This window comes from Globicephala melas, chromosome 1, assembly GCF_963455315.2.
Source record: "Globicephala melas chromosome 1, mGloMel1.2, whole genome shotgun sequence".
In the NCBI taxonomy this organism is placed as follows: Eukaryota; Metazoa; Chordata; class Mammalia; order Artiodactyla; family Delphinidae; genus Globicephala; species Globicephala melas.
The window spans coordinates 167,217,186-167,243,808 of NC_083314.1; the positions used below are offsets into that span (position 1 = coordinate 167,217,186).

Consider the following 26,623-nt stretch of genomic DNA (forward strand, 5'->3'; position numbering starts at 1 on the left):
TGGATTGTTTTCTCTTGCCACTTCCAGCAGCATAACAGTTGTGTACTTAGACATTTGGGTATGCTAAGTTACTTCTGTAAAAAAGAGAGTCGGTCTAAACATTCTGCCCTACTGAACAGCAACACAAGGAAAACGGTGTTCCGTTCTCCAAAATCATGATGTTCTTCTTTAATAAATGAAGCTGGGGGCTTCCCTGGTGGCGCAGTGGTTGAGAGTCCACCTGCCGATGCAGGGGACACGGGTTCGTGCCCCGGTCCAGGAAGATCCCACGTGCCGCGGAGCGGCTGGGCCCGTGAGCCATGGCCGCTAAGCCTGCGCGTCCAGAGCCTGTGCTCTGCAACGGGAGAGGCCACAACAGTGAGAGGCCCACATACCGCAAAAACAAAAAAATTTTTTTAATAAATAAATGAAGCTGCCCAAAGCCAAATTTCTGTTATGAAACATAAATTATCAGTCCCAAAGAAAAACTAGCATGGTAACAAAATCATTTTCCCTAGATGCCTGTGCCTGGATTTGGGACCTTGTCTGAGTTCATTTGGGGGCATATAGCTCCATTACAGATTGTTGTACACTGCACTGTACTCCTTGAGTAGCTTATATATCCCCAGGTCATGCCTTTATGCCTGGGAAATGCTTTCCAAATTAAGGCTCCAGTTACCTCAAGTTCTCATTGCCACTCTATCATGTTCATTTAGGAAATGGTTGAATACTACTACATGCCAGCCCTGTGCTGTACGCTGTACATAAGACAGACAAGGTTCAGCTCTCATGGGGTTTTGCCCTGGAGGGGATGGGAGGGAAGGTATATAATGGTAGCCTGCAGCCCTAACCAACCTGTCATGTGCTTGGTGGATTCTCTCAGCGTGTCTTGAAGAGTCCTGCTCTTCCTGAGTGAATCAGACAAGAAAGACCCTGCTGTCTTGGACAGTAAGGAAGAAAAGCAGATAGATTCATGTGTTCCTGGCTGGTAGTCTTGCAGAACTTTCTGCTTTCAACTTACTTTGACCCTTGAGTAACAAATAACCCCCTAAGAGCCACAGAGGTATCTCAAAAGGTGAGAACTATAGCATTAATGGACTTCAAGATATTATTGAATTCTTAAACAATAGCTTATATGTGTTAGGAATTGCTTAGAAATTGTTCTTATATATAATCTTTGTTAATTTATATAGTTTCATATTATTCAACAGTATAAATAATTTACATTGTGGGTTTGTTCATATGATCATCCTTTAATCCTTGGGAAGTCAGAACAAGGTGCTACATACCTTTCTTATTTTCTACTCATTTTCTCTTCCACAGGTCTGGGCATACCAATGGGAACTTGTTACACTTTTATGGTTAGTCAGCTTGTAGAGGAATGCATTATTTATTCTCTCTTGCTTGGGGGTCAAAGCAACCAACCAGATCTACAGACACATTTAGAAGACTTGTCAACATAAACAGGTATTTATTCTGACTTTGCTATTATAATTTAGAAAATCTTCATTTATCTAACACCTTTGAAGAACGTGAAAATTCTGAATTAGTTTTCTAATTAATTTAAACTAATCCCCTTAAGTGTAAGATGTTTAAAAATCTGCCTTTAATGAAATATTTTAGGGACTTCCCTAGTGGTCCAATGGTTAAGACTCCATGCTTCCAATGCAGGGAACATGGGTTTGATCCCTGGTCAGGGAAATAGGATTCCAGATGCTGCGCAGCGCAGTCCCCCCACAAAAAAATTATTTTAAATAAAATTGATCCCTGCCTTCTTGAAACATATAGCAAATATACTTTAAGCTCTTGTTATTTTCTCGGTCATTGTTAGCATTAAGAAATAGAGGGCAAAGTAATGCATTTTGGGAAATATTAAAATATACTAGGGACTTGCCTGGTGGAGCAGTGGTTAAGAATCAGCCTGCCAGTGCAAGGGACATGAGTTCGAGCCCTGGCCCAGGAAGATCCCACATGCCGGGGAGCAACTAAGCCCGTGTGCCACAACTACTGAGCCTGCGCTCTAGAGCCCACGTGCCGCAACTACCGAAGCCCGCGCGCCTAGAACCCGTGCTCCGCAACAAGAGAAGCCACCGCAATGAGAAGCCCGCGCACCACAACGAAGAGTAGCCCCCGCTCAATGCAACTAGAGAAAGCCCGCGCGCAGCAACGAAGACCCAATGCAGCCAAAAATAAATTTAAAAATAAAGTTTTAAATAAAATAAATAAATAAATATAGAGTGTCCACTATACGCCAGGTGTACATATTTTCTTTCCTATACCTTGAACAGTGCTGTGAAATATATAACAACCTTACTTTACACCTATGGAAAACTGAAGCTAATAGATATTAAAGGAACTTAACTGGGTCACAGGAGTGTTAAGTTTAAGAGCTGGTATTCGAATCCAACCCTTAATCAAGAGTCTCTATTCTGACTAATAAGAGCCTCCTGTATAAAAATAAAATAAAATAAAATTCAAAAATTCAAAAAAAAAAAAAGGTGTCTGTACTCTTTTTTTCTTTTTTAAAATGAGAAAACAGAAGTTTATTTCTCAAATAACAGTCTGGAAGATGCTGAGCAGCAGGTAGCTCTGCTGCACCTGGTCAATCAGAGACTTGGGTTCCTTTCATATTGTTGCTTTGCCCTCTCTTAGGATTTCACCTCAATTGCATGGTCAAAACTCAGTCACATGCACATCTGGTCCAGCTTGCTCTGGAATGGCGGAGGTCAGACTGGAGTGGGTAAGGGACACTTCAAGTCCTGTGTATTGAGGGAAAGGAGAGATAGGGAATCTGGGTGCCCCTGGGTAAATAAGGAGGGTTAAGGACTAGGGTTGCCCATCTCTCCACCTCCACTCACCTCCCTCTCTCTGGTTCCCAGACCTAGAAAGCTACTCTCAGATTCTGCATCCTTTCTATTAAGTCAGGTTGCCTTCCTTATACTGTTGCTAAGAGGTAATAATAGAGTAATCAGCATGTATTCAGCAGAGTAATTGAGGCCAACTTGACCATGGACCTACTGGCAATAAATGTAACCAACCAGCTGTGCTTGTAATTGTCAGTTATCATTAGAAGATAAAGTGGAAGTGGTTCTTCCCAGTTGCTAGAATCTTCCTCTGAGGGGGTGGTCAGGAGACTTGGACTAGCCCAGCTGAGACCAAAGGCCAACTTGTTTAAAGGCCAGGGTTGGGTTTCATAAGAGCAGATCTAAAGCCACCTGATGGGGGACTCCCCTGGTGGAGAAGAAGCCACCGCAATGAGAGAAGCCACCGCAATGAGAAGCCTGTGCATCGCAATGAAGAGTAGCCCCCGCTCGCCGCAACTAGAGAAAGCCCGCGCGCAGCAACGAAAACCCAACACTGCCAAAACTAAATAAATAATAAAATAAGTAAATTTTTAAAAAATTAAAAAAAAAAGAGGTGATCAATCTGTGGAATGACTAAAGATGGACTTCCCATGATACTATTCAAGATTTGAAGGCATGCCATCTCACTCAATATTGCAGTTTTGGGGATTCTTTGCTTTGTTGTGGAATCATCAGTTATACTGAATTTTTTCAAAAACCTTATTAAAAAAAAAGCCTTCTATTAATGCCCTTTGACCAAACCAAATTTAAGTAAGAGGTTCTATTCAGAGAGACAGTAAATCAGAGGAAGGATAATATCTTCTGGTCCAAATGCTGCTCCAATTTGGCAGATGGCGAACACAGGAAATACACGTTCCATAAGACATGTGGATACATAGACTAATCAATTCATGCTCATGCTGAACCAGCAAATCCAAGGATACTAGGCACAGATTCTGCAATTAGAAGGGCTCCCTTGAGAGAGATTGCCATTCAAAATACTAGAAAGTCCAAGAGATAACTGAGGAGTTGGATGATTCATGATACATGGAATAGTAAAGCCCAGAGCAAAATGCCTTGAAACTGTATAGTATTTACAGTAATACTCATAAACAGCTATGGGTGCAAATACCATTATTACGGTGTCGACAAGTCAGCAGACACTTTTTTTTTTTTTTTTTAGCAGACACTTTTTAAACTCATTTTTATTTTATGTTACTGTGGAAATTTACAGTAGAACTGTTAAAGTCATTCTCAGTGGAAGAAGTACATCTAGGGCTTCCCTGGTGGCGCAGGGGTTAACAATCCGTCTGCCACTGCAGGGGACACGGATTCAAGCCCTGGTCTGGGAAGATCCCACATGCCGCAGAGAAACTAAGCCTGTGTGCCACAACTACTGATCCCGCGTGCCACAACTACTGAAGCCCGTGCGCCTAGAGCCCGTGCTCCGCAACAAGAGAAGCCACGGCAATGAGAAGAGCACCACAACGAAGAGCAGCCCCTGCTCGCCTCCACTAGAGAAAGCCCACGCACAGCAATGAAGACCCAACATAGTCAAATAAATAAATAAAATTAATTAATTAATTTAAAAAAAGAAAGCCATTAAGAAAAGTTTTTTTAAAAAAAGTACATCTAACATATCATGTTAGGGACTTCCCTGGGGGTCCAGTAGCTAAGACTCCGTGCTCCCAACACAGGGGGCCTGGGTTCGATCTCTGGTCAGGGATCTAGATCCCGCATGCCACAACTAAGAGTTCGCAAGCCGCAACTAAAGATTCCACATGATGCAACAAAGATCCCGCACACCACAACTAAGACCCAGCGCAGCCAAATAAATATTAAGAAAGAAAGAAAGAAAAATAAAGTATCATGTTATACTAGAACATATCAAACATGATTTGTCCTGACTGCAACCACAGCTGCTTATACAAATTATATAATAAGTATACTCACTAATTAAAACTAGCAAGAGTATCAGTTGATTTAGGGATGACTGAGAGTTGAAACAGTTAATTTTCTTCTGTTACTTACAGTTCCTATTGCAATGACTACTAATATAACTTATTCATACTAATGTATCCATGTAGACTTCTCATCAAAATAATGAGGTCATGTTTTTTCACTAGTGGTCTTCCTTACTATTGATGACCTTCTCATCCCATATACAAAGAATTGCCATAAAGCAATAACAAAAACAAATCTATAATCCTCTTTTGCAACCCAGAACTCATTGTTCAGTATGAGTTTTGATACAGATAAGAAGGAACATGATACCTAAGAGAGTCAAGTGATGGGGGTGTATTGATAAACATAAAGATTGCTTCCAGGACTATAGAGCTGATAATTTCCCTCATATCTTAAGCTTTTAAATTATCAGCTGTATTGATTTAGTACTCTAATTTTAATGTTGACATGAAACAAAGATGGCTTCTTTTTTTAGGCTTTTATCTTGAACACAGTGTCTGGATAATTTTAAAAGGTATTGGCATATCCCAATGATCTGTACTGTTCTAGGGTGTGATGGCTTAGGAGTGAATATGATTTGAACCTAATACGTTTTTAGAGGGTGTCAAATTCAGAACCAGGCAGATCCATCTCCTGACCCTAAACATGGTCCTAAAGTAAATCGCTTGAGGAAATTGGATCCCAAAGATTACAGGTGGGGAATTTTGAAGTGTGTCCATATTTCATTGGAGATCAAAGAAGCCTAACTAAAAGAATTGTGGACTGACTCACATGATAACTTCTTTTTGAAAGGGCTATTTTATCTTGAAGATTATGAGTTTGGAGGAACTAAGGTGATTAGCAGTGGAAAGAATCAGAACGTGTGAAATTCCTTAAAAATTTATTGACTTAAATAACTTTGTGTTACACATAATAATAAAAAAACCCTTTACACTTAAAAAAAATCTATATTATATTGCCAAAGTATAATGACCAGCATGAAACACAGATCTTGGTTAAAAAAAAAAAAAAAGCAAAGGTAACATTTAAGCTGGTACTCCCGTATTCAAACATTTTTGTTTAGATCATACAGTATTTAGCCAAAAAGAGGAGGCCATAGTAATGCCAGCAATGGATCACACAACTTTGAAGAGGATCTCTCAGCAAAGTCAAAGGAGCCACCATTGTACACATGGTGTTTAATGAAACATAAAAGCACAATGTTCTGGCACTGGGCTATGTTTACACGGTGTTGATATAAAAACCATCTCAGCTCCAATTATGGCTTGCTCACCAAGAGTCTTTCATTGCAATGGTCATGAGGGAAGGAATTTTGTTAGCTGATAAAGCTGACAAAGCTGTTAATTAACAGTTCCTAAGAGGTAGGAACCATGAAAGCCTAAATTCTAACTTTCACAGAAGTAGCCAGTTTGATAATATCCCAATTTAATATATCTAATTTCATTATATAGTCTCAAACTACAGTGGCAATCGTTCATTCATATATTTTTTAAAAGCCTATAATTTGCCTGGCACTATTTTAGGTATTAGGGAAACAGAGGTGAACAAAGTGGACAAAAGTCTCTACCCTTAAAAACTTACATTTTAGTGATGGGAGCTAGACAGTAAAAAATAATTAAAATATAGGTATAATATGCCAGATGATTTACTGGAGAAAAATAAAGCAGGAAAGGGGGAAAGAGAATGCCAGGGTTAGACAGGGTTGCAACTTTAAATACGATAGAGAGGAAATACCTCAGTGAGAAGGGAACATCTGAGCAAAAACCTGAAAGTGGAGTGTGTTAGTCAATTCAGGCTGCCATAACAAAATACCATAGGCTGGGTGGCTTAAACAATAGACATTCATTTTCTCAGAGTTCTGGAGGTTGGAAATCAGAGATCAGGTAGTCAGCCTGGTCCGGTTCTGAGGAGAGCTCTTCCTGGCTTCCAGAGGTAGCCTTCTTGTTCTTCGGGCACATGGAGACAGAGGAGAGAGAGAAGGAGGTGGGGAGAGGGAGGGAGAGAGCTCTCAGGTATCTCTTCTCACAGGGACATTAATCCTGTTAGATCAGGTCCTACCTTCATGACCTCATTCAACCTTAATTACCTTCAATAAGGCCCTATCTCCAAATAGTTATATTGGGAGTTAGAGCTTCAACATATAAATGGGGGTGGGTGGGTGGGAACAAAACAATTCAGTCCATAGCAGGTCGTTAGTAATACATATATCTGGGGGAAGAATGTTTTAGGCAGAGAGTTTGGGCCAGAGATACAACCTAGGGAGTTGTCAGCATATAGATGATATTTGAAGCCCTCAGGCTGGATGAAATCACCACTAGAGTAAAAGTAGAGAAGGGAAACAAAGCCAAGGGCTGAATCCTAGACTGAAAGGAGCAACCAGTGAGTAAGTTAGGAGAAAACTAAGAGGGTGTAGTGTCCTGGAAGCCTAGTGGATAAAGCATAGAATTTCAAGAAGGAGGAGGTAAGAGCTCTGTCAAATAAAAATGAAGGCTGGGCTTCCCTGGTGGCGCAGTGGCTGAGAGTCCGCCTGCCGATGCAGGGGACACGGGTTCGTGCCCCGGTCGGGGAGGATCCCACATGCCGCGGAGCGGCTGGGCCCGTGAGCCATGGCCACTGAGCCTGTGCGTCTGGAGCCCGTGCTCCGCAACGGGAGAGGCCACAACAGTGAGAGGCCCGCGTACCGCAAAAAAATAAAAAGAAAAAGAAAAGAGAACGAAGGCTGAGTCTTGACCATTGGATTAACAACATGGAGGTCACAGGTGACCATACCAAGAACAATTTTAGTGGAGTGGTAAGGGCAAAAGCCTGGCTGGAGTAGCTTCAAGAGAGACTTCCCTGTTTGGCCCAGGGGTAAAGACTCCACGCTCCCAATGCAGGGGGCACATGCTCGATCCCTGGACAGGGAACAAAGATCCCACATGCTGCATGGCACGGCCAAAAAAAAAAAAAGAGAGAGAGACTGAGAGGAGAGGAATTCAAAACATTGAGTAGACAAGCAACAAAAGAAAAAAATAGATAAATTGGACTATATCACAATTAAAAATCTTTTGCTACGAATGATATCATCAAGAAATGAAAAGACAACCTTCCATATGGGAGAAAAATTTTTACAAATCTGATAAGAGACTTGTATCCAGAATATATATATTTTAAAATTCTGTAACTCAACAATATAAAACCAAATGACCCATTTTTTTCAAATGGGCAAAGGACTTGAATAAACATTTCTCCCAGGAAGATATGTAAATGGTCAATAAGGACATGAAAAGGAGATCAGTATCATTAGCCATTAAAGAATTGCAAATCAAAGCCACAATGAGATACCACTTCATACCCACTAGGATGCCTATAATAAAAAAGACAGATAATGTTGGTGAGTTTGCGGAGAAATTGGAACTCTCATTTATTGCAGGTAGGAATATAAAATGGTCCAGCATTTTGGAAAACAGTTTGGCAGTTCCTCAAAAAGTTAAATATAGGATTACTCTATGACCTAGCAATTCCACTTCCAGATATATATCCAAGAGAAATAAAAATATATGTCCACACAAAAACTCGTATGCAAAAAGATGTACGTGAACGTTCACAGCAGCATTATTCATAATAGCCCAAAGGTGGAAACAATCCAAATGTTCATCAACTGATGAGATCAATGAAAGTGGTATATTCAAACAATGGAATTATTATTGAGCAATCAAAAGGACTCAAGTACTGATAAATGCTACAACTTGGATGAACTGCAAAACATTGTGCTAAATGCAAGGATCCAGTTAAAAAAGATCGCGTAGTATAATTCCTTTATATGAAAAGTCCAGAATAGGCAAGTCCATTAAGACAAGAAGATTAGTGTTTGTGTAGGGTTTTATAGGATAGGAGTGATTAATGGATGGGGGGTTCTTTTTGAAATTATGAAAATATTCCAAAATTGATTGCTGTTGCACAACTCTGTGAATATGTTAAAATCATTAAATTGTATACTTTAAATGAGTATATTTTGCAGTATGTGAATTACATCCCCATGAAGACATGGTGGGTTTTTTTTTTTTTTAATTGCATAGTGATGACTTCAGGAACAGAGAAATAAAACTCTAGTAGATACTTAGCATCACCATTTGGGATCCAATTCTAAGTGTATCTGACTCCAAAGACTGTGTGTTCTTAACCACTCTGCTATACTGCAGATAACCTAAGGGTTATTTCCTTAGGTTAGATTCCCAGAAGCAGAATTAATTACTGAGACAAAGGATCTGAACAATTTATTGTAAGGGCTGAAGGAGTCCATGCAGCCATCTGGGCTTGCCAGGTACATGGGCCCCTTCTAGGCAAAGTGATCCAAACTGTTCTTTCCCGAGCAGTTGTATGACTCAAACAACCTGTTCTGAATGAAATAAACCCTGCTATCACAGCTGATTAACCAGTGGCTAAGACACAAGCCAAAGGCAACTACATACAGGCTAGTCAACTTCCACTGAGGCAGAAGCAGTAGCTTAGAAGCTTAGTAGCTTAGTTCAAAAGCAGCACTTGGGACTTCCCTGGTGGTCCAGTGGTTAAGAATCCACGCGGGCTCAATCCCTGGTAGGGGAACTAAGATCCCACGTGCCTCGGGGCAATTAAGCCCTCAAGCCACAACTACAGAGCCCGCTTGCCACAACTAGAGAGACGCCACAACGAAAGATCCCACGTGCCGCAACTAAGACCCAATGCAGCCAAATAAATAAATAAATATTAAAAACAAAGAAAAGCAGCACTCAATACTGAGTAATGGTAAATCAACCCAATCAAATTATCTCTGTAGGGATGTGCCAGGTGAACAAAGAGACGGCAAATAACTCAAGCCCAAGGTGTTAAACTTTTAGCAGCTGTGTGCTAAGTATAGAAAATGAATTTTGTGGAGAGTTTTCAGTTGTTGTCCAAAGAGTAAGCCCAAACACCTCTTGAAGAGAATCTTACCCCACTAGGAACCCATGCAAAGCACATTGATACCAAGTTAATTTTACTAATATAATTATATGAAGCATTTTCTAAGGATAAAGGAGTTTTCAAAGGGAAACAAAGTCATTCCATCAGATTGAATCATTATATCAATAAGAATTTTAAATAAATTATCTTTTGTTCCAAGGTGGGGAAAATGAACATAAGCTAGAACATCTAATCCAACAAGGCCTCTAAACCTTCTATATCTTCATCTGTCCTCAAACCTTAACACCCCTTTCTGCCCTGCACTCAGCTAATAAGTTTGTCTTTATGCCACTGGGAAAATATAGGCAACCAGATAAGACTTTCTCACCCTCTCACCACCAAATCCACCAACCTATCTGCATCAGCACGCATATTCTCTGTTTTCTCTCCCATGACAAAGGGAGGAGTATCCCTGTTCTTATTAAAGGCCAATTATCCCATTTAGGCTTTGTATCTCATTCCCTCTAGCCTAATCATAGACTTTGCTCCTAAAATTTTCCTTAATAGCTCCTGCATCATCAATTCCTCCCTTTCTATTGAAAACATGCAAACATGCTCTAGTATCGCCAACCCCAATACTTTAAAAACTCTCCTGGGAAATTTTTAAAAAAACAACAACAAAAAACTTTTGGAGTAGGGACAGTTTTCAAAGTATGACACAAAATTCAGAAAAATTCAACTATGTAAAACTTTTTAAATTTCTGCAGAGAAAAATCAACATAAAGTGAAAAGACATATTTGCAATTCATATCACAAAGTGAAGTCTAATGTGCCTGATATATTAAAAGCTCCTACAAATCAATAAGAAAAAGACCAATAACCCATTAGAAAGAAGAACAAAAGGTAAGAAGAGACAATTCAAAGAAAAAGAAATACAAATAGCTTTTAAACTTTTGAGAATATATTCAACCTCACTGGAAGTAAAAGAAATAAATGAAAATTTAAAATACACCAAGAGGGGGACTTCCCTAGTGGTGTAGTAGTTAAGAATCCACCTGCCAATGCAGGGGACACGGGTTCGAGCCCTGGTCCAGGAAGATCCCACATGCCGCAGAGCAACTAAGCCCGAGCGCCACAACTACTGATCCCGGGCGCCTAGAGCCTCTGCTCTGCAACAAGAGACGCCACCACAATGAGAAGCCCGTGAACTGCAACAAAGAGTAGCCCCCACTCGCTGCAACTAGAGAAAGCCCGAGCACAGCAACGAAGACCCAACGCAGCCATAAGTAAATAAATAAATAAATTTATATTAAAAAAAAAATACACCAAGAGGGGACTTCCCTGGTGGCGCAGTGGTTAAGAACCAGGACACGGGTTCGAGCCCTGGTCCAGGAAGATCCCACATGCCACAGAGCAACTAAGCCCGTGAGCCACAGATACTGAGCCTGTGCTCTAGAGCCCATGAGCCACAACTACTGAAGCCCGCGTGCCTAGAGCCCATGCTCCACAACAAGAAAAGCCACCACAATGAGAAGCCTGTTCACCTCAACGAAGGGTAGCCCCCACTGGCCACAACTAGAGAAAGCCCATGCACAGCACCGAAGACCCAACGCAGCCAAAAAAAACACCAAGAAACCATTTTTCACTTACTAGATTGGCAAACATTAAAAAAAAATTAATAACATGATATGGGGAAACAGGTTTTCTCATCATTGCTGGTGGGAGAGATATTGGTACAAATTGTATTGACGCATTCTGGAACCATATCTATCAAACTCACAAATGTACTTACCCTTTGACTTAACAATTAATAATTTTACCCTATAGATATGTTGCCACACATGTGAAAAGACTTACGTATAAAATTATTCATTGCAGCTTTGTTTGTAACAGCAAAAGATTGAAAACAACCTAATATTCATCAACAGGAATCACTAGGGGGTTGAATAAATAAATTATGGTATAACAACACAATGTAACCATCAATAAACTGGAAGACCTCCTTGTATACCTATACGGAACAATCTCCAAAATATGTTGATAGTAGAAAAGTAGGGGGCAGAAATAGTGTGCACAATGAGCTACCATTTGTGTATTTGTTTAAAAGGAGGGAAAGTGGAAGAATAGATATATATTTGCTTGTACATACACAGAGTATTTCCAGAAGGATTCTTAAGAGACTGGAAACATTGGAATGAGAGAGGAAAACACTGTGACTGGGGGAAAGTTGTGGGAGTGAGACTTTTCACTATATACCCTTTTGTACCTTTACAATTTTGTACCATGTAATGTAACCTATTCAGAATTTGCTTCTATTAAAAAAAATTTTTTAAAGTTTTCCCTGACCTACCTCCCCTCCCAACTATCATCCTAATTCTTTACAGAACCACTCAAAGTGTTTGTCTATATTTGCTGTCTCTACTTTCTCATCTTTATTCTCTCTTCAATCCATTCAAACCTAGGTTTTGTCCCAACCATTCTACTGAAACTGCCTTCTTCAGGGCATTATAACCTCCATCTCTGATGGAGGCTAAGACCTTCATCTTAGCCTCTCAACAGTATTCAACACTGTTGACTACTCCCTGCTTGAAGTAATTTCTATTTATCTATTTATTTTTATTTATTTTTAAATTTATTTATTTATTTTTAATTTGACTATGCCGGGTCTTAGTTGCAGCACGCGGGATCTTCATTGCCACGTGTGGGGTCTTCCTTGTGGCATGTGGGATCTTTCTTTTATTTTTTTTGGTTTTGCTGTGTATAGGGTTTTTTTTTTTAACATCTTTATTGGAGTATAATTGCTTTACAATGTTGTGTTAGTTTCTGCTGTGTAACAAAGTGGATCAGCTATATGCATACATATATCCCCATATCCCCTCCCTCTAGCGTCTCCCTCCCACCCTCCCTAACCCACCACTCTAGGTGGTCACAAAGCACTGAGCTGATCTCCCTGTGCTATGCAGCTGCTTCCCACTAGCTACCACTAGCTATCTATTTTACATTTGGTAGTGTATATATGTCAGTGCTACCCTCTCACTTTGTCCCAGCTTACCCTTCCCCCTCCCTGTGTCCTCAAGTCCATTCTCTATGTCTGTGTCTTTATTCCCGTCCTGCCCCCAGGTTCGTCAGAACCATTTTTTTTTTTTTTAGATTCCATATATATATATTAGCATACAGTATTTGTTTTTCTCTTTCTGACTTATTTCACTCTGTATGACAGTCTCTAAGTCCATCCACCTCACTACAAATAACTCAATTTCGTTTCTTTTTATGGCTGAGTAATATTCCATTGTATATATGTGCCACATCTTTATCCATGCATCTGCCGATGGACAGATGTCCATGTCCTGGCTATTGTAAATAGTGCTGCAATGAACATTGTGGTACATGCGGGATCTTTAGTTGAGGCACGCAGGATCTTTTTTAGTTGGGGCACGTGTAATCTTTAGTTGCTGAAGTAATTTCTTTTCTTGGCTTCTAGGACACTTCTTTCTCCCAGTTTTCTTCTTGCTTCCTTGGCCACCCCTCAGTCATCTTGGTGGGATCCTCCTCTTCCTCTATCTAATTTCTAAAGATTGGTTCTCTCTTTGGCTGTTCTCTTTCTTTTTTTGAATTTTATTTAATTTATTTTTTTATACAGCAGGTTCTTATTAGTTATCCATTTTATACATATTAGTGTATCCATGTCAATCCCAATCTCCCAATTCATCCCCATACCCCCACACCTCCACCCCCGCCACTTTCCCCCCTTGGTGTCCATCCGTTCTCTTTGGGTCTTTTCTACTCCATCCACAGTCTGCCCTAAGTGATCCCATCCAGTCCAATAGCTTTAAATACTACTATTGACCACCTAATTTATAATCCAGTCTCGCCTGTCTCCCTGAGCTCCCAGGCTCATATATTAAATATACACTTGAAAATTCACTGGGATGTCTAGCAGACATCTCAAACTTAACATATGGGAATTCCCTGCTGCTCCAGTTGTTAGGACTTGGTGCTTTCACTGCTGGGGCTGGGTTCGATCCGATATTGCAAGTTGCATGGTGTGGTCAAAAAAAAATAGGACTTTACTCCCTCAAACGTTTCTCTGTCTACTCAGTCTCCTCCAGCTCAGTAAAAACCTCTTGTGGATATTCACAGATACTCAGATCCAAAACCTAGAATCATCTTTGATTCCTCTTTCCCTGATACCTATATCCAATCATCAATAAGTTATTTCAGTTTTACCTTTAAAACATAGCCCAAATTCATTCACTTCTTATGTCTACAGCTTCCTAGCCTGAGGCACCATCATCTTCCTAGTGTGTTACTCATCTTTTTGCTACTATTGGTAATTTAACATTTCTACCTCCTCAAATACAGTATGAGCCTCTCAAAAGTAGGACCCACATCTTAGTTATTTTTGTATTCTGTTATAATGCAGTGCTTGGTACATTATAGCTGCTTAATAAACATTTGTTGAATGAATAAATAGATGACTGGAGGAACTAATGAGTGAATGGTGACAAGTAAACCATGACTCAGGTAACTAACAACACCCACATCTAGTGCCTCCTGTCATTTCCTTGCAGTTCTTTGCTGGAAAGGCCACATCTTTATAAAATTTCATATAGTAGGCATCCATTAGGTTTTCTGTCCAGCATCATATTTTCTGTGAACTGCTTTCCCCACCTCCACAGCACTAAATTCACCTTATAATGGTAGTGGGCCCTTGGTACCATTTTGTGCGATGTTTATACACCAAAAGACACCATAAACTAAATCAAATGGAAGAAAAACCACTGTAGACAAAAGGCTAATACTATTAGTGTAAAGAGAACTCATATAAACTAATAACAAAATGATAAACAACCCAGCAGGAAAAATGCTGGGCAAAGAATGAGAACAGGCAATTTATTAAAGATGAAATACAAACGTCAAAAAACAAAACAGGGCTTCCCTGGTGGCGCAGTGGTTGAGAGTCCGCCTGCCGATGCAGGGGACACGGGTTCGTGCCCCGGTCCGGGAAGATCCCATGTGCCACAGAGCAGCTAGGCCCGTGAGCCATGGCCGCTAAGCCTGCGCGTCCGGAGCCTGTGTTCCGCAACAGGAGAGGCCACAACAGTGAGAGGCCCGTGTTCCGCAAAAAAAACAAAACAAAACAATTCTATTCCATTGGTCATGCTTTTCTTTATGAAAAATAGACTTTTAATATACCATTTTTAACTCCTCAGATTGGCAATATTTCAAAACATTGATAACATTCAGTACTGGAAAGAATATGGGGGGATGAGAACTCTCATACATTGCTGGGGGAAATGATAAGTGCTATGACCATTTGGGAAAGTAATGTGGCAGTATCTTTTAAAATGTAGTATACCTTTTTTTTTTTTTGGCTGCACCGTGTGGCATGCGGGATCTTAGCTCCCCAATCAGGGATCGAACCTGTGCTCCCTGCATTGGGAGTGCAGAGTCTTAACCACTGGACTGCCAGGAAAGTCCCTAAAATGTAACATATCCTTTTAATGCAGTATATGGGATCTTCTCTATAGAAATAAAAACACCAGTACATAAGCATACGTGTACAAAGATATTTATTGTGGCATCATTTGTAGTGGGAAAAGGCTGAATTAGAAAATAGCCAGGTAGCTTTCTCTCCATTCATTTTTCTTCCCTGGGATCACATGTTTTCTCATCTCTCCTTCTCTCTGTATTTCTTCCTGGTCTTACAGATGGACCAACAAGGTCACCAGACTTGAATCTCTGATCCTACAAATTTCAGTGCTCACCATGTCTCAGTCTAGAGTTTCTATTTTGTTCATTTACAAAGCTGCTATTTGTATTTTAATGTCACTTTTTATAGTTTCCAGTTCTCTGCCAAATTTTTCAAGTTTAGCTTTTATCTCCTGGAACATAGTAAACAGTTATTTTATAGTCTGTGTCCAGTCATTGTAACATCAGAGTCCCTGTGGGTCTGTTTCTATTATCTGTTATTTCTCTCCTTCCTCATGGTATCTTGTCTCCTTATGTGCCTGGTTATCTTTGTGCTGGACACTGTATTTGAAAAAAAAAAAAATTGGGAATTCCCTGGAAGTCCAGTGGTTAGGACTCCATGCTTCCACTGCAGGGGGCATGCAGGGGCATAGGTTTTCTCCTACGATCCCACATGCCACATGGCAAAAAAAAAAAAAAATATATAAATAGTTTGATGCCAACGATGATGATATTTTCCTCCAAAGAGGATTTTTGTTTGCTCTTGCCACTAGCAATTAGGGACAGTTTAATACAAGTTCAGGCTTTTAGATTTTTCTGGGCCACTTAAGAAGATATGAAGTCAGCCTGCAGTCTGTATGAGGGTTAGTTAACTTCCAGTGCTCCCTTATACCTACAGTGCAGTGTTTTAAAGTCCTGAGCCAAAGCACAGGGTGGTATATTAGGGTTACCACCTTTTATGGCTCCTAGACACCAAATTTTGTTCCCATAAACTCTCGAGACTGCCAAAAGTACACTAACTTCCCAGTCACTTCTGAATCAGTAAATGTCTCCAGACAAAAGCAGCATGAGTGCCAGGCTCATCACTCCAAATTCCTTACCTATTGAGAATTTTGGCCGAGTAATTCCTCACTGTCTTGTTATTTTATGAGATGTTTCTAGAAGACGCTTTTTAGGTTTCATCCAGGTTGTTTAGCTGCCTTCAGTAGGAGGGTTGACGTGAATTATGTAGTCTACCATTACTAACAGTGAAAGTCTATTCAGTTTACCTTATTCCTGCAAGAGAAAATTTCATTAGTTCCAGTCAAGGGCTGATTCCTGGTGATGTGGCCAAGGGTATGGGGTCATTCAATATATAGAGTACTCAATATATATTAGCCTTGAGAAGGGCAGATTCCTAAGAAGAGGAAGTGAGCATAGGAGAAATGATTGGCATCTCTAATATACCTAATTACTTGCTGTTCTCTAAATATACTCTCCGATGTCATATTCCTGTACTTTTTCATATGCTATCTCCTCAGCCAGCATTTCATCCCCTCTGGTTCACTAGACAAACTACCATCTCTTTTCAAGTATTGATACCTCATCTCAAAAACAAGCAAACAAACAAATAAACAAAAAGGCAAAGACAAACATGCCTTCCTCTGTATGCTCTTTGTAATGTGCAAAACTTTTTCATAACAATTTTTCTATCCTTCAGGGCAGGAATTATTTTTTCACCTATGTGACCTGACATTGTATCAGGCACATTCAACAAATATTTGTTTAATAAATGAATGATTGTGAGTAAAGAACAACTCTTTCTAAGTTCCCTCAGATCTTACATTCCATGATTCTATAAAATTCCAACTCCAAAAAATAACTTACTTCAGTGGTTTGTCATTCACAGGACCTTAACACTTACAAAGCCCTTTTTCTCCTTTCTTCTAAGAATACAGGTATGTTTTGAGAAAGAGTAGATAATGATATCATTTTAGGGATTCCCCTGGTGTTCCAGTGGTTAAGAGTCCACCTTCCAATGCAGGGAACATGGGTTCGATCCCTGGTCGGGGAACTGGGATCCCACATGCCGGGGGGCAACTGGGCCTGTGCGCCACAACCGGAGAGCCCTCACACCACAACTAGAGAGAAGTCCGCATCCCACAGTGAAGATTCCGCGTGCTGCAACTAAGACCCAAAGCAGCCAAAAAAAAAAAGAAAAGAAATCATTTTAGAGGCAATTTCTTAACTACTTTTACCCTACTAGATTTGGTTCTCTAGATTCTTAATCTTTTTCCTTATTTTCATGCCTGAATGACAAGGCTTCAAACTCATTAGCTGGCTTTATGACTGATTCACACTTTACCCACCTCCCTCTCCATTCCCACAAAATCCTATTTTTTTTCCTTCCACATTTTCATCCCTTCTCCCTTCTAACATTTCATTCCTTCTTCCATACAAGGACCATTCACCATCACACTACTGGTCAAATGCAGCAAAAGAAACACACAACGTTATATCTACACAATTCTGTAACTTCTATGAAAATCAGAGAATAAGGAATCAAAGCAATTACTAACAAATTTAGAGCATTCCTCAGGGACCTGTATCAACCAGTTCTAACAATTGCACTCCAAGGGAGAAGTGGCAAAATGTTTGTGAGTACTAAGAAGCCACCTTTTGAAGTTTTTTGTTTGTTGGTTTGTTTGTTTTGCCACACATTGTGGCATGGAGAACTTCCCCGCCCAGGGATCGAACCCACACCCCCTGAAGTGGAAGCATGGAGTCATAACCACTTGACCACCAGGGAAGCCCCTGAAAATATTTTCGAGAAAGATAAGGAGAGCAGTGTGACCAAACAGCCCACCCATTAGCAATCACCTTCACCAGGACAAGGAAAACAGAAAGCATCTGTTCAACCATACTCCCCAAAAAGAAGAGACTAGGAAGAAAACAGACAGAAAACTAATAGTAGCTCTTTGAGGAGGAACAAAAACAGAGGTTGACGTATGACCAATTGTACAAAGCAGGAAGGATGCAAGAAAACAATACCATTAAGAAGTTGCTTTGGGGGCTTCCCTGGTGGCGCATCAGTTAAGAATCCGCCTGCCAGTGCAGGGGACACGGGTTCAAGCCCTGGTCCGGGAAGATCCCACATGCCTTGGAGCAACTAAGCCCATGTGCCACAACTACTGAGCCTGCGCTCTAGAGCCCACAAGCCACAACTACTGAGCCCGTGTGCCGCAACTACTGAAGCCTGCACGCCTAGAGCCCATGCTCCGCAACAAGAGAAGCCACGGCAATGAGAAGCCCACGCACCGCAACAGTGTAGCCCCCACTCGCCGCAACTAGAGGAAGCCCATGCGCAGCAACAAAGACCCAATGCAGCCAGAAATAAAAAAATAAAATAAATAATTTTTTTTAAAAATCCATAAAGTAAATTATGAGGACAATTGGGAAATTTTAAATACGGGTCATATATTAGGTAATCTATGTATCTGTGTTAAATTTCTTGAGGATGACAATTGTATTGTGGTTGTGTAGGTGTATTGGAAAGAATGGTAGCCCCCAGAAAGATATATCCATGTCCTAATCCCCAGAACCTTTGAATGTTATTTGGAAAAAGGGTCTTTGTAGTTGTAGGGTCTTGAGGGTCTTGAGATGAGGAGATCATCCTGGGTTATCTGTGTTGTCACTAAATCCAATGAGAAGGATTCCTATAAGAGATGCACAGAGGAGACAGAGAAGAAAAAGAGGTAATGTCACCACAGAAGCAGAGACTGGAGTGATGTGGCCACAAGTCAAGGAATACCAGCAGCCACCAGAAGCTGGATGAGGCAAAGAGGATTCTCCTGTAGAGTCTCCAGAAGGAATGTGGCTCTGCAAACACTGTGATTTTCGAATTCTGGCCTCTAGGGCTTCCCCGGTGGCGCAGTGGTTGAGAGTCCGCTTGCCGATGCAGGGGACGCGAGTTCGTGCCCTGGTCCGGGAAAATCCCACATGCCGTGGAGCGGCTGGGCCCGTGAGCCATGGCCGCTGAGCCTGCGCGTCCGGAGCCCGTGCTCCGCGACGGTGAGAGGCCCGCGTACCGCGGAAAAAAAAAAAAAAAAAAAAGACAAAAGAATTCTGGCCTCCAGAACTGAGAAATAATACATTTCTGTTGTTTTGAGTCACCAAGTTTGTCGTAATTCGTTACGGCAGCCACAGGAAACTAAAACAGTAGAGAATGCATTGTTTCTTAAGCAATGTATGCTAAAATATTTAGCATATTCAAGAAATGCCATGATGTCTACAACTTGTAACTTACTTTTGAAAGGATCATAAAATAATATTTTTAAAGTATCTATGTATATATTTTTAAGATATACAGACACATGTAGTAAATAAGACAAAATATTAATGTTATCAATTGATAAATGGATGTTGTACTATTGTCTTTTTTTTTTTTTTTGGCTGCGTTGGGTCTTCGTTGCTGCGCAGGCTTTCTCTAGTTGTGGCGAGTGGGGGCTACTCTTCGTTGCGGTGCACGGGCTTCTCATTGCGGTGGCTTCTGATGTTGTGGAGCACAGGCTCTAGATGCACAGCTTTCAGTAGTTGTGGCACATGGGCTCAGTTGTGGCTCATGGGCTTAGTTGCTCTGTGGCATGTGGGATCTTCCTGGACCAGGGCTCGAACCCGCGCTCCTGCATTGGCAGGCAGATTCTTAACCACTGCACCACCAGGGAGGTCCCCTGTTGTACTATTCTTTCCATTTTTATGTAGAATTGAAATTTGTAAAAAAAAAAAAAAAAAGTAGAAGTTTGGAAAAAATAATAAAAGAGTACTTCTCTAGCTAAGTACGAAAAAAAAAGAGATTTACTGGCCATGGGGCTGTCAGTTCTTAAAAGCAGCATCCACAGGTAGAAGGACAGTTATTTCAGAAAGCTTCTTGGAAATCTCAAATCAAAACCAGCAAAATCTGCTGCCTTATACCCTCCACCCAACCCTCAAGATGGAAGGGCTATGGAAACTATCTAATGCTTCTGAATGGCAGAGCTAAGCAGGCTCCATACTGTACTTATAAACTGGGGTGACGAGGAAAAGGTAGAGTGGCCAGTTTAAGTAAAACGAGAAAGAACTTAGAAAATGAATTTGTTTCTCATCTTCCCTTTCTTCAGATTCATGATATGAAGAAATAATTCCACCTGCACATATGGGTTCCTCCACATCCTGCCTTTATGGTGCTAAGTACGGAGACCGTTAACTTGAATGGTGCTAATATGATTAAAGTCCTCTGAGGAGGAAACAAACCCAGGGTAATTGTTTTTTAAAATAATGTAAATATTATAAGCAGTAATCAGACAAAACAAATTCAGAGACCCAGTTAAACTCTTTGCTCTCAAAGGTGAAATTTAATGAGAGCAATTTTTACAAGTAAATCAGGAAAATAAATACTGTGGAAATGAGGAGAACATGGACGAACCAGCTCAATTCTGTAATGGTATATGACCAAACGGTACCTGTACAAGTGACAGATCACAAAATAAACCAACAAAAGTGAAAATAATCTTTGAATATACTTTTTAGTTGCAGAGATGTTGATCTGCACTCATGCTAATTGAGTGCATTACTAATTTAAGGAGAGAACTAAGCAACTGTCTTTCTGGAGCTTAAAGAGAAAAATATTATCAATTATTTCAACTTAATTTTCCACTCATTCATTCAAATAATTTTTGAGCACCTGCTATGTGTGAGGCACTGGGGTTGGTGACGGGTGGTTGTTGAAAATACAAAGCAGAAAACGAGCACAAAGCTACTTTCTGTCTCTATGGTTTTGCTTATTCTGGACATTTCATATAAATGGAATTATGCAACATGTAGCCTTTTGTGACTGGCTTCTTACACTTAGCATAATGTTTTCAGGTTTTATCCCTGTTGTAGCAAGTACCGGTACTTCATTCTTTTTTTATTTCTGAATAGTATTCCACTGTATGGATATACACATTTTGGTTATCCATTCATTACCTGACAGATACTTAGGTTGTTTCCACTTTTTGGCTATTATGAATATTGATACTATGAACATTCGTGTACAAGTTTTTGTGTGAACAAAGTTAATACAGAATGATTAATTAATGTACTAATTATGTATTCATTAATACAGAAGTAATGGAATGTGGTAAGCATCATGTAGTGGATTTTTATTGGTTTTGGCTGCCCAGCATCTATTCCTCCTTCCCCTTAGAAACAGTACCCATATTCTCTTACGTATGATCACAAAAGGAAGCTTCCAAGGAAGCTGACTTCACACCCAAAACCAGGATAGACCCTATTTGGCTTAAGCAGAGCACATCCTATCTCCATGGACATTGATTAGTTCAGTGATGAACAAGTGATCTTTTTTTTAAAATAAATTTATTCATTTATTTTATTTATTATTTTTGGCTGCTTTGGGTCTTTGCTGCTGTGTGCAGGCTTCCTCTAGTTGCAGCGAGCAGGGGCTACTCTTCCTTGCGGTGCGCACGGCCTTCTCATTGCAGTGGCTTCTCTTGTTGCGGAGCACGGGCTCTAGGCGTGCAGGCTTCAGTAGTTGTGGCGCACGGGATTAGTTCCTCCCCAGAGTGTGGGATCTTCCCGTACCAGGGCTCGAACCCGTGTCCCCTGCATTGGCAGGTGGATTCTTAAACACTGAGCCACCAGGGGAGCCCCTGGACAAGTGATCTTAATTCAGGACAATGGGATATGAAAAGACCTTTGCTGGGGCTTCTGGAAAAGATGCTGCCTTGTTATTCTGAAATAGCTTCCTTGAGAGATGTTCTCTTCCCACTAGAGATGAGGGAAGCACATGCAGCCCTCCTAGAAACTGCTACAGCCATACTGAGATCATGAAGGAGGAAACTTTAGAAAATCAAATATTTTAGAAGATGAAATGGAAAGAAACCAGGTCGTTAGTAGTATCATTGAGCCTCAACACTGAGGACGAAACTTTGAGTTTTCAGTTGATAACTAGTAAATTCCCTTAATTAAGTTTGAGATGAGTTTTCTGTTGCTAACAATCAGAAGATTACATAATAATATGAACAGGAACTAAATTTTTATAGCACTTATATAGTGTAACTTCAAGCTGTGTGAATTCAGTGGTGGACACATTGGCTACTGCCTGTGGGAGTCGTGAAAGGCTTCATGTGGAATGTAACATTTGAATTACAACTTGCAATTAACAAAGTATTTACTGAGTACAATGGGCTAAACAAAGTTAAGCAGATTTCTTTTACTGCAGATGTTGTCAGAGACTTTAACATTCATTCATAATTATTCATAACATGAATCATAAATATCTCCAAGAGAAGGATATAATATACAGTGTTTACTAAATTTATTTCACCCGGAACACCTAGTAATATTTCAAGGAATTGGCCGGCTTGGGAAACACTGGTATGTTTAATGTGTTAATGGATGGCTAGAAGTGAAGAACAAGAGCATCTTGGCCACCTTATTAGGAAGTTTTTATGAAGATGAGGGCATTTGAAACAAATTTTAAGAGACTGATAAATCCTGACCAAGTAGAATGGATTTAGGTAGCTTCTTTTTTTTTTTTTAATTAATTTATTTTTATTTATTCATTTTTGGCTGCATTGGGTGTTTGTTGCTGTGAGCAGGCTTTCTCTAGTTGCAGCGAATGGGGGCTACTCTTCGTTGTGGTGGGGGATTCTCATTGCAGTGGCTTCTCTTGTTGTGGAACACGGGGCTCTAGGTGCGTGGGCTTCAGTAGTTGTAGCGCACGGGCTCAGTGGTTGTGGTTTGCGGGCTCCAGAGCTCAGGCTCAGTAGCTCCACGGCATGTGGAATCTTCCCAGACCAGGGCTCGAACCCGTGTCCCCTGCATTGGCAGACGGATTCTTAACCACTGTGCCACCAGGGAAGCCCCTAGGTAGCTTCTTGACTAAGTCAAGTTCATCAGCAAAGCTCTTTAGTCAAGAAGAAATCTGAAAGGTTAGCCAACGGTGACTCACTTTAAAATTTATCAGTAACACTCTTTTTTTCTGAGTCCTGCAGCAAATTCAACAAATAAAAGGTAATAACTATTACTAAAAAAAAAAAAGCTAAAGTGAAAAATTTTTTAATGTATTGGCCACTGTATTTATAGGAAATACTTGCAGAACACAGGCATGAGTAACAAGCAACTGATTCTTTTATATTTGGTAAGGGACCTGGTAATGCGTTTGTCACATTCAGCTTCACTATATAATTGTGAATGTACCCTGAAATAAATACTACATCTTTTCAGCTCTGCTATCCAACAGGAACAATTGATATTTGGAGAAAACTCTGCAAGTTCGTAGGGATAAAATTAGAGAATTAGGGTTGTTACTTTATTAAGACAGAATCATTAAGTTTCTAAAACTCACAATTTTGTTTAACATCTTTACTGCAGTATAATTGCTTTACAATGGTGTGTTAGTTTCTGCTTTATAACAAAGTGCATCAGCTATACATATACATATATCCCCATATCTCCTCCCTCTTGCGTCTCCCTCTCACCCTCCCTATCCCACCCCTCTAGGTGGACACAAAGCACCGAGCTGATCTCCCTGTGCTATGCGGCTGCTTCCCACTAGCTATCTATTTTACATTTGGTAGTGTATATATGTCCGCGCCACTCTCTCACTTCGTCCCAACTTACCCTTCCCCCTCCCCGTGTCCTCAAGTACATTCTCTACGTCTTTATTCCTGTCCTGCCCCTAGGTTCTTCAGAACATTTTTTTTTTTTTTAGATACCATATATATGTGTTAGCATACAGTATTTGTTTTTCTCTTCTGACTTACTTCACTCTGTATGACAGACTCTAGGTTCATCCACCTCACTACAAATAATTCAGTTTCGTTTCTTTTTATGGCTGAGTAATATTCCATTGTATATATGTGCCACACTTCTTTATCCATTCATCTGTCGATGGACACTTAGGTTGCTTCCATGTCCTGACTATTGTAAATAGAGCTGCAATGAACATTGTGGTACATGACTCTTTTTGAATTACGGTTTTCTCAGGGTATATGCCTCTCACAATTATTGATGGTAACTCCATTAATTCCAGATGAAGAGGTCTTTCTCTTCCACATTTTTCCAAATCACGTCTATGAATAGCATGCCAATTAAAGCTTGAAAGGAAAAGAGACCATTAATATATATCCATCCTTTATTTTCCAAAGAAAATTGTACAATTTTGGGCTTCCCTGGTGGCACAGTGGTTAAGAATCTGCCTGCCAATGCAGGGGACACAGGTTTGCGCCCTGGTCTGGGAAGATCCCACATGCTGCGGAGCAACTAAGCCCGTGCCCCACAACGACTGAGCCTGTGCTCTAGAGCCCACAAGCCACAACTACTGAGCCCGCAGGCCACAACTACTGAAGACTGCATGCCTAAAGCCCATGCTCCGCAACAAGAGAAGCTACTGCAATGAGAAGCCCATGTACTGCACGAAGAGTAGCAACTAGAGAAAGCCCGCATGCAGCAATGAAGACCCAACGCAGCCAAAAATAAAAGAAATTAAAGAAAAAATTGTACAATTTTGCCATAAATTGTTCTCAACAAAGGCTTAGTTTACACATAAAAAGATGGTAGGGAGGTGAGCACGGGGGTGGGTTGGGGGGTGGGAATAAAGAGATTAACTAATAAAAAAAACCCAAAGACTATTTCTGGAAAAGCTACATGGCAGAGGAAAGAAAATATAAACATTGACCTTTCTCTTTAAGAGTAAAGCTTCCACTGACTTTTTACATCCATCAGTCAGTGCTTATCCAAACTCCAGGCTGAAGTATTATCTCATATAAGGCTCACCTACCAATAGAAGGCCAATTTGTCCCAAAGTAGGTAAAGCACCCAAAACCAAATTTCTGGGCTGCAAGATGCAAATGCTGACTAAACAAGGTGTTTACAGGGTACTTCTTATCAACAGCTAAGTCTTTAAAGGTAGAGAAGGGACTTCCCCTGGTGGTCCAGTGGGTAAGACTCCATGCTCCCAGTGCAGGGGGCCTGGGTTCAATCCCTGGTCCAGGAACTAGATCCTGCATGCATGCCGCAACTAAGAAGCCCACATGCCACAACTAAAAGATCCCTCATGCCACAACGAAGATCCCATGTGCTGCAACTAAGACCCGGAACAGTCTACATAAATAAATAAATATTTTAAAAATAATAATAATAAAATAAAGGTAGAGAAAACCTGAGATACTCCTCAATGTACCAGATTCACACACCAAACATTCACTCTGAAGTTTTTCTACTTATTGGCTGAGTCTCTAGCTGAACTGTCTTAAAAATACATAAATTGTAAAAAAAGCAATTGCCTCTGCTCTGCCCTTTAAAAATTGTTACAGTATTCCTAGGACCCAAAGACTTGTCCATTACCCTAAAATCTTCTGCTTCCCTCATACTAAATAATTTTTTCTTGATATTTTACTCTGCTCCCCTGAACATGAATCCCAAAGGTCTTTTCAAATAAACAATTCAGTATTTTAGGAATAAAGATAGGGTATATTTTCAGCAGAGTCAAAGGTGATTCAAACTCTACTTTGTGAGGTTTAACAAAACATCACTCATTCATTAAAAAAAAAAATTCTAATTCCGATTCCTTTCCATTGTTTCCACTGGGCTATGGTAGTTTTTATTGTAAGGACAGATATTATCAATCACTATTTTTTCTTAAATTATTTTCAAAATATTCTGTAAGTATAAAATAATACACGGGCTTCCCTGGTGAAGTGGTTAAGAATCCGCCTGCCAATGCACGGGACATGGGTTTGAGCCCTGGTCCAGGAAGATCCCACATGCCGCGAAGCAACTAAGTCCGTGCGCCACAACTACTGAGCCTGTGCTCTAGAGCCCGCGTGCCACAACTACTGAGCCCTTGTGCCACAACTACGGAAGCCCACGCGCCTAGAGCCCGTGCTCTGCAACAAAGAGAAGCCACCACAAGGAGAAGCCCGCACACTGCAAGGCAGAGTAGCCCCCGCTCACCACAACTAGAGAAAGCCTGTGCACAGCAATGAGGACCCAACGCAGCTAAAAATAAATAAATTTATTTCATCAATGGCAAAGATGGAAAGAGAAAGAGAGAGAGTGCACAAGCTAAAGTTGCTCTTGAATGGTAAAAAGGCAAAAATGAGGAAATAAAGGAGATCCAGGTGACTGACTGACATGAGAACTAAGAAAAAGATAAGGGGAAGAAAGAGACAGTGAGATTGAAAGATAGACCCAAGTCTATAAATTGGGCTGTAGAAAATATAAGGTAGAACATGGATACTGAGATAGAAAGACCACTATCCTGGGAGTCAGGATATCGCATTCATGCCACATCTCTGAGATATCAGCTTTATGATGTTAACCTCTGTTTCCTCATCTGAAGTATGAGGAGACTGAACAAACTGCTTCTGGTATTCCATCTCTAACTTTCTATGAATTGCTGGATGGATCCCAGGTGGCAGAAGCTAATATAAGCCAAGATGGAA

At 40.5% G+C, this 26,623-nt stretch overlaps 1 non-coding gene across 1 annotated transcript; it reads left to right on the plus strand.

Annotated features, from left to right (window-relative positions):
• The first annotated feature begins 4,995 nt into the window (after positions 1 to 4,995).
• LOC115867329 (small nucleolar RNA SNORA40) lies at positions 4,996 to 5,092 on the plus strand. Its single transcript, XR_004045063.1, has one exon. It is a non-coding gene; the product is annotated as a small nucleolar RNA SNORA40 (small nucleolar RNA).
• Positions 5,093 to 26,623: the final 21,531 nt, after the last annotated feature.